At 50.4% G+C, this 13,673-nt stretch overlaps 2 long non-coding RNA genes across 4 annotated transcripts in view; both read right to left on the bottom strand.

The window, feature by feature from the left end:
* Nucleotides 1-13,581, bottom strand: part of LOC131496147 (uncharacterized) — an 81,408-nt gene extending 67,827 nt beyond the window's left edge. For 2 of the 3 annotated variants that reach the window (XR_009254346.1, XR_009254347.1), the window contains exon 1: nucleotides 12,970-13,389. This is a non-coding gene — a long non-coding RNA (uncharacterized LOC131496147). The other variant, XR_009254348.1, reaches the window with a different exon arrangement.
* On the bottom strand, nucleotides 7,729-9,150 carry LOC131496149 (uncharacterized). Its single transcript, XR_009254349.1, has 2 exons — nucleotides 8,634-9,150; nucleotides 7,729-8,343 (listed from the first exon to the last, which is right to left on the bottom strand). It is a non-coding gene; the product is annotated as an uncharacterized LOC131496149 (long non-coding RNA).
* Nucleotides 13,582-13,673: the final 92 nt, after the last annotated feature.

The raw sequence follows: 13,673 nt of genomic DNA, 5'->3' as shown, positions 1-13,673 counted from the left end.
TCCACCCACCCCTGCTCTCTCTCTCCCCCCGACTCTCTCTCTCCCCACCTCTGCTCTCCCACCCCCCAACCCCCAACCCCGCTCTCTCTCTCTCTCTCTCTCTCCACTTCTATCTCTCAGAGGCATTTTCTTCACCGCACCCTATGACCGGCCTGGCTTCAGGTAACCAGGGCTCATTCTAAGTCACCTTGTTGTCACCCCGAGGCTTTGTGTTATCTGTTGCCTCGGCCTGGAATGCTCCCAACCCTGATCTTCACGAAGGTGGCTCACAGAGGTCTCGGCCTCCGGGGAGCCCCTCAGAGGGGCCCTCCCCAGCCCTCCAACTCCAAGCATCCCCCACCCTGCATTCTGTCCCGTGACACTACCCTGATTCCCTGCCTGGCACTTCACACCCCCTCATTTATTTCCTGTGTGTTTCTTTCTTGCCTGTCTCCCCTCACTAGCATGCAAGCTCCGTGGACGTGGGCATTCTGTGTCTTGTTCACGGACTGTTTCTAGCCGCTACAACAGGGCCTTGCACACGGCCAGTGCTGGACGAGCGCCAGCTGAACGAGCGGACGGACAGTTGGATGAGGGAGGAGGGCAGAGGAGGCCATCCCTGCGAAGGGCCGATGGTGCGCTGGGAATAAGGCAACGAGGACTCCAGAGTCCGCCAGGGAAGACGGACATTTACCCAAACCAGTGTGGTGCAAGAGAAGCTCATGGAAGTGTGTGCAGCTGTCTGCTCGATGGGAATGTGAGGACAGTCTCAGGAAAGGTCAGAGGTGGCCAAATGGGCAAAGGAGACAGAGGGGTGACGGGGAAGGCACCTTGTCGGGGAGCATCACGGCAAAGCAGCACATCTGGGAACAGACCGCAGGTCCAGAGGAGCCCCACGTGAAGCAGTGAGGGGTGTGAGGCCTGGATGGGGTGGGGGCACAGGCCAGTGCAGCCTGGAAGGGGGGGCACGTGCCAGGTCTTAAGAGAGCCTCGCACACCAGTCCCCGTGCGCTGGATTTCAATCCTCTGAGAGGCGGGAGCCATTGAGGTATTTTTAAGTAGGGAGGTGACATGATGGGTTTTGACTTACAAAGATAGTTTGGGTGGCAGTGAAGGCCACGAGAAGAGAACAGAGCAGAGCACGTGGGTCACTGTCCCCTCTGGGCCTGAAAACGCCCAGATGTCAGCCCCCAGCAGCAACAGAGAAGGAAGAGTGGTCACAGACTGGAAGCTGTTAAAAGGGTGGAATCAGTGGGACTCAGTGACACTCAACGTGCGGGAGGTGACAGACAGGACGGGGCTGTGGTCTGTGTGGCCTCGCGCGTGGGGGTCGAGAGGCAGCCAGGCCAGAGTGGCCGGCTCATGTGAGCTCAGGGCCACCTGCCCAGCCAGTTATCTTCAGCCCTCGAGCCGCCATCGGTGACAGGTCCCTCTGATGGGTGCACATCCAGCCCACGACATGGGTGATTTATCTGCTCGTGAAGATTCGCGTGTTAGGATTTCAGCGCGGCCGTTCTTGGAGGCACACGCTGGGCCACCGCCACAGAAGCATGACTATTGGTCTAAATATAGACGCGCCTGTCACCTCCGAGAAAGAACAGACCAGAACCCATGGTTCCACTCACTCCGAGGAAGTTTTAAGGGGAGAAAATTAAAGAACAAACCTTGCCCTGTCTCTCAGGCTGTGAATCTAAGCAGCAAACCACGACTGCCTCACCTGCTGCCCTTCTCCTGTCCTCCTGGCTAACTCGGGCCCCAGAACCCTCGAGAGCGGCCCCCTCCCCAAGACAGTTCTCACAGGCCTCAAGGGATACCTCACAGGGGCTGAAGAGCGGGTACAGCCAGCTGGCTGGCCCAGTGCTCTGCAAGGACCCCACTTTATTCCTTCTGTCCTGCTCCCCCTGCCCCACCCTCTCCCCCCCCATCCCCCCCACCACGAGCTGCCACCACAAGAACAAATGCACAATTTGGAAAGCGTGGGCTCTGGTACCTGGCTGCTTGGTTGAATCCTGGCTTTGCCATGTGGGAGCTGTGTGACCCGGGCAAGTTGCCTAGCCTCTCTGTGCCTCCGTCTCGAAAATAATGTGGTAAAATAATGCAGTGATTAAATGAACGAAGCGCACGGTGAGGGCCCAGCAAATGTTCGCTGTTGTTCCCACGGCCGCCCCTCCCAGCCCTGGGGAAGCCTCGCTAAGTCCTAAGACAGGGAGCCCAAGCTGCGGGCATCCTGCTGCCAGCTCAGGGGCAGTGCCCTCCTTCTGCAACATGCTACCAATGGGGCTGACCAAGCAGGAGAGATGGCATCCAGTGTCTTCTGAAATTATCATTAGAATGTTCTTGACGGTTTATCTCCACAGCCCTCCCTTCTCACGCCGTCCTCCCAGGACTCACCGCAGTCAGAGTCATCTGGGCCAGGAGACAAGTGAGTGACAGACACACACGGTCTCCCTCCCTTGGGGAGGGGCTTTGTTACAGGGTCAAGTGGGGCCAGCCTGGCTCCTGCTCCCTTAAGATGGGCTCTTCCCAGGAGAATCCCTCGCTCCTCACCTAAATAGATTTCTGGAGTCTTCCAAAGGGAGGGTTGAGTCCGGTCCTTTGGAAGAACGAAAGCCCAGTTGCATTGTTAAATTATGTGTAAGTGGAAATGAGTATAAGCTGTAAAAACATGCTAAATTCAAGACTAAAACAATAGTTCTGATATGGACTTTTAACTTATCTTGGACGATGAGCTACCTGTCCGCAATCTTAACATTAGGACAGGGAGAGGAAAATGAAATTTTAAACATGATACCCATTCACATTAACATCAAAAACACCCGTCCGGCGCATAGGAATCAATCTTACTGATAAAAGAGGTGCAAAACCTGCCCAGGGAATCCAGAGACATTCCCAAGAAAAACGAAAGAAGACCTATATAAGTGGGACAGCATGCCGTGTTCCTGGGCACAAAGGTTCAATGCCGTGAACATATTCGCTTTTCCCAAATCGATCTACGGATCGTATTCGATTCCAGTCAAAATCTTGGCGATTTTTGGTGGAAACTGACAGGATGACTCCATTTTTTTTTTTTCTATGAAATACAGGACCAAGAGAACCAAGGAAATCTTGAAGAAGAAAAACACAGTTGAAAGATTTACTCTGTCAGATGGCAAGACTTATCATACGATTACAGCAGTTAAGTCAGTACAGTATTAGCACAAACTTTGGCCAGCAAAAGCGCAAAGATATGTGAACCGACCAAGAGAACCAAGAGGGTTTAGAAACAGACGCACACGTGTGCCAGTCTCTAATTCATGGTGACAGCACCACACTGCGGGGCAGAGAGGAAGGCATGGTCTTTGGACCCTCCGGATGTAAACACGGAAAAACAAATGAGCCTTGATCCTACCTCACACCAGTCACAAAGCTAAACTCTAGGGGTGTCTGGCTGGCTCAGATGTAAGAGCGTCTGACTGTTGGTCTCAGGGTCACGAGTTCGAGCCCCACGTTGGGCGGAGAGGTTACATAAGTAAATGAACTTTAAAACAAAAAGTCTAGGAGTGTGGACGTATCCAGGGCAGGTAAAGGATACCTCTGAAGCTTGCAGAGTCTATCTGAGAAGAGTATCTCCGTGCCCTTGAGGACGGGGAATGACTTCTGAAGTAGGACACAACAAGCACGAACCATAAGGGGAACAATTGATGAATTGGATTTCATTAAGAACTTCTGCTCGTCGAGACACCATTAAGAGACTGAAAGCAAACCACACAGCGGGAGAAGGAATCTGCAGGACGTGGGTCCAACAAAACACTCACACTCAAAATCCATAAAGAATTCCACAGATCAATGAGAAAGAGGAAACACAATGTTAAAGGGAGGGAGATGCAAAAGACTTGAAAAGGCACTTCATAAAAGAGAATATCCCATGGCACAACCCCCCCCAAAAAAAGAACAACTATCTTAAAAGGGCTCAACATGGTTAGTCATCAGAAAAATGCAAATTAAAACGACGGTAAGACGCTGCTCAGGTCGGGCAATGTTTGCTTTCGTGGCAGGGGTAGGGGCCTCCCAGGAAAGAATCCAGTGAGCTGCACACTTAAGGATTTATGTGCTCTTCTCTGTTTAGGATGCTTTCATAAACATGTTTCCTAAAAAAGCAAGAGACTTGAGAAATCTATCAAGCAAATTTAATGTGGAGACCTGACTGGATCTTGTTTCACACAAGGCAACTGTTAAGACAGTGTTTGTGAGAATTCGGCCATCAACTGCATATTTGATGATAATGAAGACGTTGTTCAGGTGTTTGGGTGACGTGATGGTGTTGCAGCGAGGTCTTGGGGCGCCTGGGCGGGGGGGTGCAGTCGGTTCAGCGTCCAGCTCTTGATTTCGGCTCAGGTCATGATCTCGTGGTTCGTGGGACTGAGCCCTGCGTTGGGCTCTGTGCTGACAGTGTGGAGTCTGCTCGGGATTCTCTCTCTCTCTCTCTCTCTCTCTCTCTCCCTCCCTCTCCCTTGGGCCCCCCACTCCCGCTCGTGTACACATAAGTATGAACTCGCTCTCTCAAAATCAATAAACATTTAAAGAAAAAGGAGAGTTCTTATTGTTTAGAGCTACCTACTGAAGTATAAATATGTACATTATAAATAAAATAATACCTTAGATATGCTTCAGTAATAACCGACGAGGGAGGACAGTAAAACAAGAATAGATGAGTTACTGGCCAATACTGGACAGTAAGTGCTGGACAGTAAGCACCTGGGGATTGCTGCACAGGTGGCCCTTGAACGTGGAGGGCAGAAGCACTGACTCCCCTCCGCAGCCAAAAATCCAGGCATAACTTCTGACTCCCTGAAAACTTAGCTGTTAATAGCCTACCATTGACTGGAAGCCTTGCCAATAATGTCAATAGGCAATTAACGCATTTTTATATGCATTATATACTGTATTCTCACAAAAAAGTAAGCTGGAGAAAAGAAAGTGTTAAGAAAATCGTAAGAGGGGCGCCTGGGTGGCGCAGTCGGTTAAGCGTCCGACTTCAGCCAGGTCACGATCTCGCGGTCCGTGAGTTCGAGCCCCGCGTCAGGCTCTGGGCCGATGGCTCGGAGCCTGGAGCCTGTTTCCGATTCTGTGTCTCCCTCTCTCTCTGCCCCTCCCCCGTTCATGCTCTGTCTCTCTCTGTCCCAAAAATAAATAAAAAATGTTGAAAAAAAAAAAAAAAAGAAAATCGTAAGAAAGAAAATACGTTCACAGGACTGGGCTCAGCGTATCGAAGAAAATCCGTATCTCAGCAGACTTGCGCAGTTGAAAGCTGTGTCGTTCAAGGGTCACCTGTACTGTTGCACTTTTGTGTACGTTTACAATCTTGTATAATAACAAGATTGTATTTTTTTTAATACAATAGCTTACTGTATTTGTAAAAATAGCTTTTTAAAGCTATTGCACAGCCAAGGTGTTATGCTTTGGGGCTATCCATGACTCCTCTCTTCTACCCGGCCCCGACATAATCAAATCATATCGTGCAGTGACAATGGAAACCATGCACACTGAACCCTCAGGCTACAGGGACCGCAGGAAGTCAACTTGGCCATTCCCTCCTTATCGAGCGGGGTATCTGAAACAGAGGGGCCCACGCTACATCTGCACACTGAGCAGCACAGGAAACGTCTACTCTCAGAGAAGCAGTTAAATAGAAAATATTTACAGAAGAGTAGTCATTGATCTGTACGCTCTGAGGGATATGCCGTCGTCGGAAGGTCTCTTAGCAGCCCGGGTGCCCTCCCTGGAACAGAAGACTCTTAACGGAGGCTCCCACAGCCTCCCTGAGCTAACTCTTTCTCTCTTATGCCCAGACAGTAAGCCTGTGCTGTCCGGCCTCTCTCGGTGTGAAGTCATCAACTGGGAATTCTTGTATAAAACAAGTCTGGGATCCTGGAGTGGTGTGGGCTTTCACAGTCGGGAAACAAACGCTTCACGAGAAAAGACTCAAGTGATTACAAAAGTAAGATGACTGAGGCCTCCTGACCCAGCGTGTCTCCCAGGAAGCCCTCCAGGTCTAGTCCTTCCTTCCAGCCCTCACTCACCACTTGGCAGTGAAGGCCACTGACTTGATAAGCAAATCTCCAGGTTGCACCTAGCTTAGTTTGCTCCCCTTCTGGGCAACAGGCCATGTCGACAAGGCCTTCTCGGAGAAATGAGCTCTCCCTGTGGTGGCTCCTGGAGGAAGGACCACCTTCTACCGCCCGCCCCAAGAGGCTCACTTATCTATTAATCAGGCTAATGAAACAGTGACGGCTTCAAAGGGAAGAGGCCAAGGTTTCATATACACAAAAAGGGCAAGGTTAAAAAATGAATTTATGGGACTGTTCCATTTTTCTCTTGACCCCCAGAGACCTCAACATTGGATGCTTTTCTGACTAATACCAGGCATCTCTGAAGAGCGTAGGGGGGGAGCACACAGCTCTGAAGCCTGTGCGCCCAGCTCTCCCCAACACCAGCTACATGGCCCCAAATTGCCAAGTGCTTTGGTCTATCACCTGTAAAATGCAGGTAATGTACACGCCTCCCAAGGCCGATGAGATTAAAATAGTACAGTTTGTGTAGAGCGCTCAAAACAATGCTTGGTGTTGGCTCCTCGTGTTATCCTATCGCTACAGAAGCCATGGACAGAGAGAACGAGAAGGGAGGCTCCTCGGAAACCGAAGGAAAAGAACAGTGTTGTTAAGGGGCGCCTGGGTGGCTCTGTCGGTTGACCGTCCAACTTTGGCTCAGGTTATTATTTACGGTTCATGGGTTCGAGTCCCGTATCGGAATCTGTGTGCTGCCAGCTCAGAGCCTGGAGCCTGCTTCTGATTCTGTGTGTCTCTCTCTCTGTCCCTCCCCTGCTCATGCTCTGTCTCTCCGTGTCTCTCAAAAATAAACAGTAAATAAATAAATAAATAAATAAATAAATAAATAAATAAAACACAGAGTTGTTGAAACTCTGTGGCTAAACTTTACGAACCCATCTATTTCTAGCTATTTCCATCTGTCACCAAACAATATTTGCCAATAATTTGGGGAGAGAGAAAGATATTCCGAGGTAAGAGGTCAGAGGTCTAGCAGGAAAGTGGACAGCCTTAGGTTTCAGAAACGTATACAGAAAGGCTGCTCCTTCGGGCGACAATGCAAACCCTACTCGCGCTAAATAAGGAGGCTGCAAGTCCGTGCACTGCCAGTCTGGACTCGGACACTGCCACTCCACTCGCCCCAAATCGGAGCTGAGAGCTGCTTGCACTCTCTCGTCGTTAATGACTGGCATCCCTGGGCTCCTTCAAACAACTTTCTAAAATTATTGACGCTATTTTAATGTTTCACATCTGTCTACACGCTTAGTATTAGTAAAGAGAATAATTTCAAAATAAGAATAATTAACCGAAGAGGTCCTGGGAATTAAAACATTAAAATTTTTAATTTTTAAAAGTGTAGCCATTAGGGGCGCCTGGGGGGCTCAGTCGATTAAGGTCTGACTCTTGGTTTCCAGCCGGGTCATGATCTCACGGCTTTGTGAGTTCAAGTCTTGCATTGGGCTCTGCGCTGGCTGGCCATATGGAGCCTGCTTAGGATTCCCTCTCTCCCTCTCTCTCTGCCCCTGCCCTGCTCCTGCTGTCTCTGTCTCTCTCAACAATACATAAACGTTAAAAAATGTTAACAAAAGTCTAGCCATTAGACCCTGTGTGTACATTCTGAAAACATACTCTTAATTAGCACTTGTTTCTTGTTAACAATCATTAATTGTGTTTTACCATGGACTGTTCTTTAATGATCATAATGCCAGAGAAGCGAACAAACAGCATACATGACACTGAGAATGAGGAATGCTGCCCAAAGGGCTTGCTGTCTACCATGCAGACTCCAAGGGCCGTGAATTATTTAGCTACTTTTCAAAGTTAATAAATAGGAGTGTCTTTTTGCCCTTTACTCCCCAGATGAATTTAACCAAATGAGAGAAAGGGGTGCGTACATTCAGTTAGCAGTCTGGGTACACAGAAGACACAGGTGATGAAAAGGAGATGTAAAGAATGTATAGATTTCATGTCAATTAAATAATGCACAACACTGCTTTATCCGGCATGTTTTCATTATGACTAAATTGTTGTGAATATTTTGATGGTTTTTGAGGGTATTTTAAAACACATGAGTACCTTAAAAACATACATTAACACACACACAAAAAAGAAAGCAAAATCCAAATGACACTTAAAAAATAGTGCCTTCCCACCACTGGAGTCCTTCCACCCAAAGGTTTAGGCTTTTCTGGGGGAGCCTGTGTGGCTCAGTCAGTAAAGCGTCCGACTCTTGGTTATGATCTCGCCATTTGTGAGTTCGAGCCCCACATTGGGCTCCGCGCTGGCAATGTTTATTAATGAGTATTATTATATTTATTAAGTGTTATTAATTTATTGGTAAATAAATATATTATTAATATAATAAATTCATATTGCTAACAAATAAATTTTAAAAAAACAGAACAAAAGGTTAGGCTTTTCTATCCTACTGGAAAAATGATGTATGCACATACGTTGACTTGTTTACTAAAAGAATCATATTTTTTTTCTTTTTCTGTGAGAGAGAGAGAGATTGCAAGTGTGCGTGGGGGAGGGGCGGAGAGAGAGGGAGAGAGAAGCTCAAGCAGACACGCTCGGCGCGGGGCCCGTCGCAGGGCTCAATCTCAAGACCTGAGTCGGATGCTCCACCGATGGAGCCCCCAGGCGCCCTAAAAGGCAGCAGATTACGCAGTTTGGCTACATGCATTTTGTCCTGAATAGCGTATGTATCCTGATACTTTCAGATCAGCACAGCTATTACCACATTCTTTTTGCTTTTGCACACGGCGCTTCAGGGAATAGCTTTGCACACAAGGCTTGGTGTTGTAAGTGGTTTTTCAACGCGACCTGCTGCCAAAGTCCATGCAGGCGGCTCCAAGCGGTCTATCCCACTTGTGTGGTTGGAAAAGAACACGTCTAGTTTCCTGGGTGGATTTGGGTGCTTCGGAAACTTTCCTGGGATGCCCTGATTTACACCCCATGGGTCTCGGGAACAGCACGGGAAAGGCCTGTTTCCGGCTGAGGGACGTGAATGCTTCCGCCTGTTCGCTTTTGAGCGTGAGGGTTCCCGTGGCAATGCAGGAGCCTGTCTTTGCCCTTAGGTCCTTTGCGCTCACCCCCTGCCGCTTACAGGTGCGCCCTGCAGGCTCATGGCAGGGGGAGATGTTTGCGGGAGGAGGAAACAGGGGAGCCCGGAACCGGGAGCGAACAGCAGGTAGGACTGCCAAGTTAGCTTGCCTTCGCTAGTGAGCAGGTGTCAGAAACTCCCCCTCACTGAGGACTGACGATAAGGAGCTGCCTGCCTGGGGGCCGGGGGCACGGGAACACAGTCACATGGGAGAGTGACCACAGGGTCTACGGCTCAGGACTGGTAAGAACAGGAAAGCCATCTTACATCTTGGCACTTAGTTGCCTCAAATCCTTTTTGAAATGATGGCGGGCTTAAGATCTATTTTGAGGGGTGCATGGGTGGCTCATCAGTTAAGCATCTGACTTTGGCTCAGGTCACGATCTTGTGGTTTGCGAGTTTGAGTCCCCGGTCGGCTCTGTGCTGACAGCTCAGAGCCCGGAGCCTGCTTCGGATTCTGTGTCTCCCTCTCTCTTTACCCCTCCCCCACTCATGCTTTGTCTCTCTCAAAAATAAATAAAGATAAATAAAATTTTTTAAAATCCATTTTGAAATCTTTTGACAGCATTTTCCCAAACGTTTGCTGTATTTGTTACCTTGTTTGACTACCACATCAACTCAACAGGTAGGCTGAGGTCATTTTCTGTATGTACTTACAAGACGGAATGACTACAGGGCGGCAAAGTTACACAACTCACCCGAGGTTGATCAGCTAAGTGTTTGGACTCCAAGCACAGTGCTCTTTCCTGATGTCTCCCTCACCCACCCAAGTCCCAGGCCAGCTTGCGACTGTCAGAACGCTGAAGAAGAGCTAGGAAAGGAACCAGGGATAGAAACACACCCTCCCCAGGGATACCTGAGATCATGAAAACTACCTCTTCCTAACAAAAATTTAATGAATTGAATAATATTGATGCTGCTAAGTACCAGGTTGAGATACCAAAGCCACATCGTGACAGAATAATAGTCTTGACTCATTTTACAAAGACTTCTATGATAGGGCTGGCTCAGTCGGTGGAGCGTGGGACTCCTGATGTCTGGGTTATTAAGTCTGAGCCCCAATGGGTGCAGAGATTACTTAAAAATAATAAAAACTTAGGGGCACCTGGGTGGCTCAGTCGGTTAAGCATTCAACTTCAGTTCAGGTCATGATCTCACCGTTCGTGGATTCAAGCCCCGCGTCGGACTCTGTGCTGACAGCTCAGAGCCTGGAGCCTGCTTCAGTATCTGTGTCTTCCTCCCTCTTTTCTTCTGTCCCTCCCCCACTTAGGCTCTCTCAAAAATAAACATTTAAAAAATAAAATAATTATTAATAATTAATATTAATCATTAAATATTACAAAGTAAAAAATTGTGGAAATGTGCTTTTATATCTTATTATAAACACACATACTATCTCAGCTTTTTTTTTTTTTTTTTAACGTTTATTTATTTTTGAGACAGAGAGAGACAGAGCATGAACGGGGGAGGGTCACAGAGAGAGGGAGACACAGAATCTGAAACAGGCTCCAGGCTCTGAGCTGTCAGCACAGAGCCCGACGCGGGGCTTGAACCCACAGACTGTGAGATCATGACCTGAGCCGAAGTCGGACGCTTAACCGACTGAGCCACCCAGGCGCCCCTCTCAGCTTTTTAAAAAATCCAGTAGCTCTTAATTTTTACGGTTAGACACTGCCTTGGATGGTACTAATAAGTTGTCATTTCAATATCCAATGCCTATTTCTTGAGTTGTCTTTTTTTCTAAGTCTTTTTTTGAGAATGTCCTACAGAAAAAACATAGTTTACTTTGTAAAGCCTAGATACATATCTGTCATAGAAACAAGACTTTCACAAAATCCTAATTGCCCTTTCTATGAGTGTTTTCCTTGGATATTATCTGTTTTCATTCTCTTGGGGACAGAGGTCTAGAAAGGCTCCTCTCTGTGGACTCGAAGAAGGGGTCTTAGTAAATTAGAAAACATTACAAGCAGCCTTCAAAACCGAAGGCCCGCATAGGTGCTACTCTAGGATGCTGGAAGTCAGGAAAGCCTCCCTGACCGGGCCCAAAACGAACTGAATCTCGAAAGACTAACTGGAATCAGAAGGGTAGAACTTCAAAAGATGAAATGAGCCCAGCACGTCTAGGGTACAGTCACGAAGGGTTCATAAAGGGAGTGGTAAGGGATAAGGTCTAAAAGAAAGCCTGCGGTCAGTCTGCAGAGAGCAAGACGGACGGTGGGTTTCATCCTGGAGGTGATAATGGCATTACTGAAGGTGAGTGTACACAGAGCTATTCCAGCATTGTTCTTCCGCACACGGACTGCAAACGCAGCTCTAAAGCCACTCAGAGTTCAGACACCAGGTTCTCCAGCTATAATGTAGCACAGAGAAAAATGCGTGTGCACGTAGACTTCATAAATTCAGAATTCTAGTGAGAGCAGTCGGGATCACATAAAAAAAAATAGAAAAGCTAGGATATACGTATTAAGTTTAGACAGCAACTGAGCCCAGTTTCTGTCTTTTCATCCTCTTTACTTTTGTTAATGAAGCATGAGCCTTATCTGCACTAAGTAACCATTTCCTTAGGAAAGCTATACACTTCACCGAGAACCTATCCTCAATACTGTTAGGAGCCTGACAAATTATTATGAACAACTCTTAATAATAATAAGGTTGTCTAAAGTGAACATACAAACAGGGCTCTCTGAAGGTGTTAACCATCCAGTAATTCAGGCTCTGCTGGCTATAGGGACAGTGCCCTACGATCCTTAGCTGGCACTCGGGTCTGTCTCAGGAGAATAAAAACATCCAATGTGAGTCACCTTGCGATTACACCGCCACCTGGAAGCATATTTAAGTGATGACAACTACAAAGCTAGGTCTCTGTAGGACCCTGCATGAGACTTCCTCTCCCTTCTTCCAGTCTGAGGATCAACAGAGCTCAGGATTCCTTTACCAATTTCTCCTCGGCATCATTCTTTACCATTTTTCCAAAGTGGAAAAGGACAGTCTCCCAAGGCCTGGTTAAAGCTACCATGACTTGTTATTACGGTAAATTTCAGAGACAGAAAATGCTTAGTTAAATCCATGTTTTTTCCAGAGGAAACGACTTAGGAGAAAGATTTTTTTTTTTTTTTTAATTTCTGAGAAAATGCACACACTAGGTATGTGAGCGATCACCCCACACGTAAATAAAACTCGTTGGGGTAGGGCAGACCACTCACCAGTGGTCAAGGTTCAGCCCAGTCTTTGCTGCTGCATTTCTGCAGCAACACAAACACGTACATCACGGTGACACGGAAGCCTTACGTTTCACCAAAAAATGTCATGCCTGGATCCCAAGCGGAGTTCAAATCCCGCTGGGAAGAGATGCACTTTTGGAGGAGGCGGATGGAAGGCAGAGGGGCCGCCCCTAGGCAGGTGCCCGAGCACCGCCGGTTTCCCCGCAGCAGCCCACCTCCCCAGGGGGTGCAGGGCTCTCGTCCGCCCGCCGCCCCAGACCCTCGGGCGGCACGCGATAATTCCAGCTGCTCCACACTAGGACCAGGAGGTTGTTCGCCCGGGGTTACCGCTGGCTGAGCCGCCGGGGCCTCCCACCCTGCGCCTCCTCGTCCAGATCCCGCCGCCCCGTCCGAAGCCCGCCGAGACCCCGACCCCCCCTTGACCCCGAACTCGACCCGGCGTGCGCCGGCACCAACCCCCACCAGACCCCGGCCCGCGCCGGCCCTGTTTCACCCCCTAACCCCAGCCCCGATGCCTACCCGCGCCGACCTCGACCCTCCTGACCCCGGCCCGCGCCAGACCTGGGGCTGCCGCACTTACTGCTGCTAAGGCGGCCGTCGGGGTCGGGGTCGGGCCCGCGTCCGCGCGGGGCCGGGGTCGGGGCTGGTGTCGCGTCCCGGCAGGGCTGGGGTCGGGGTCGGCGCGGACCGGGGCCGGGGTCGGGGTCACGTCCGGGCAGGGCCGGGGTCGGGGGTGTCGGGGCCGGGATCGAGGACGCGTCCGCGCGGGGCCGGGGTTGGGGGCAGCGGGGCCGAGGTCCGGGTCGAGGCCGCGTCCGCGCGGGGTCGGGGCCGCGTCCGCGCGGGGCCGGGGTCGGGGACGGCGAGACCGGTGTCGGGGTCGCGTCCGCGCGGGGCCCGGGCCCGGGTCGGGGGCTGCGGGGCCGGGGTCGGGGTCGCGTCCGCGGTCCGCCCGCCCCGCCACCCCGCGCACGTGCCGCCTGACAGGCCCCCCATAGGCTCCATACCTGCCACCGGAAGTGAGTGAGGAGGGCAGTATAGGCATTTCCTGTGACGCGAGCGCCTGGACTCCATTAGGCAGCAGCTGGGGGAAGAATCAACACACCAGGGAGCGGAGCGCAGCCACCGAGCGCCGAGGCGGCCGCTGCCTCCGCCGCCGCCCGCCGCCGCCGCCCGCCAGCGCCGGGGCTCAGCCCCGCGGCGGGCCCCGCGCCCCCCGCCGCCGCCCGCCGACCCCCGGCGCGCCCCCGCCGCGCTCCGAGCCGCCGGGGGGAGGGGGGGAAG

Source organism: Neofelis nebulosa, chromosome 15 (assembly GCF_028018385.1).
Source record: "Neofelis nebulosa isolate mNeoNeb1 chromosome 15, mNeoNeb1.pri, whole genome shotgun sequence".
NCBI lineage: Eukaryota > Metazoa > Chordata > Mammalia > Carnivora > Felidae > Neofelis > Neofelis nebulosa.
This window is presented reverse-complemented; position numbering and strand designations above follow the sequence as displayed.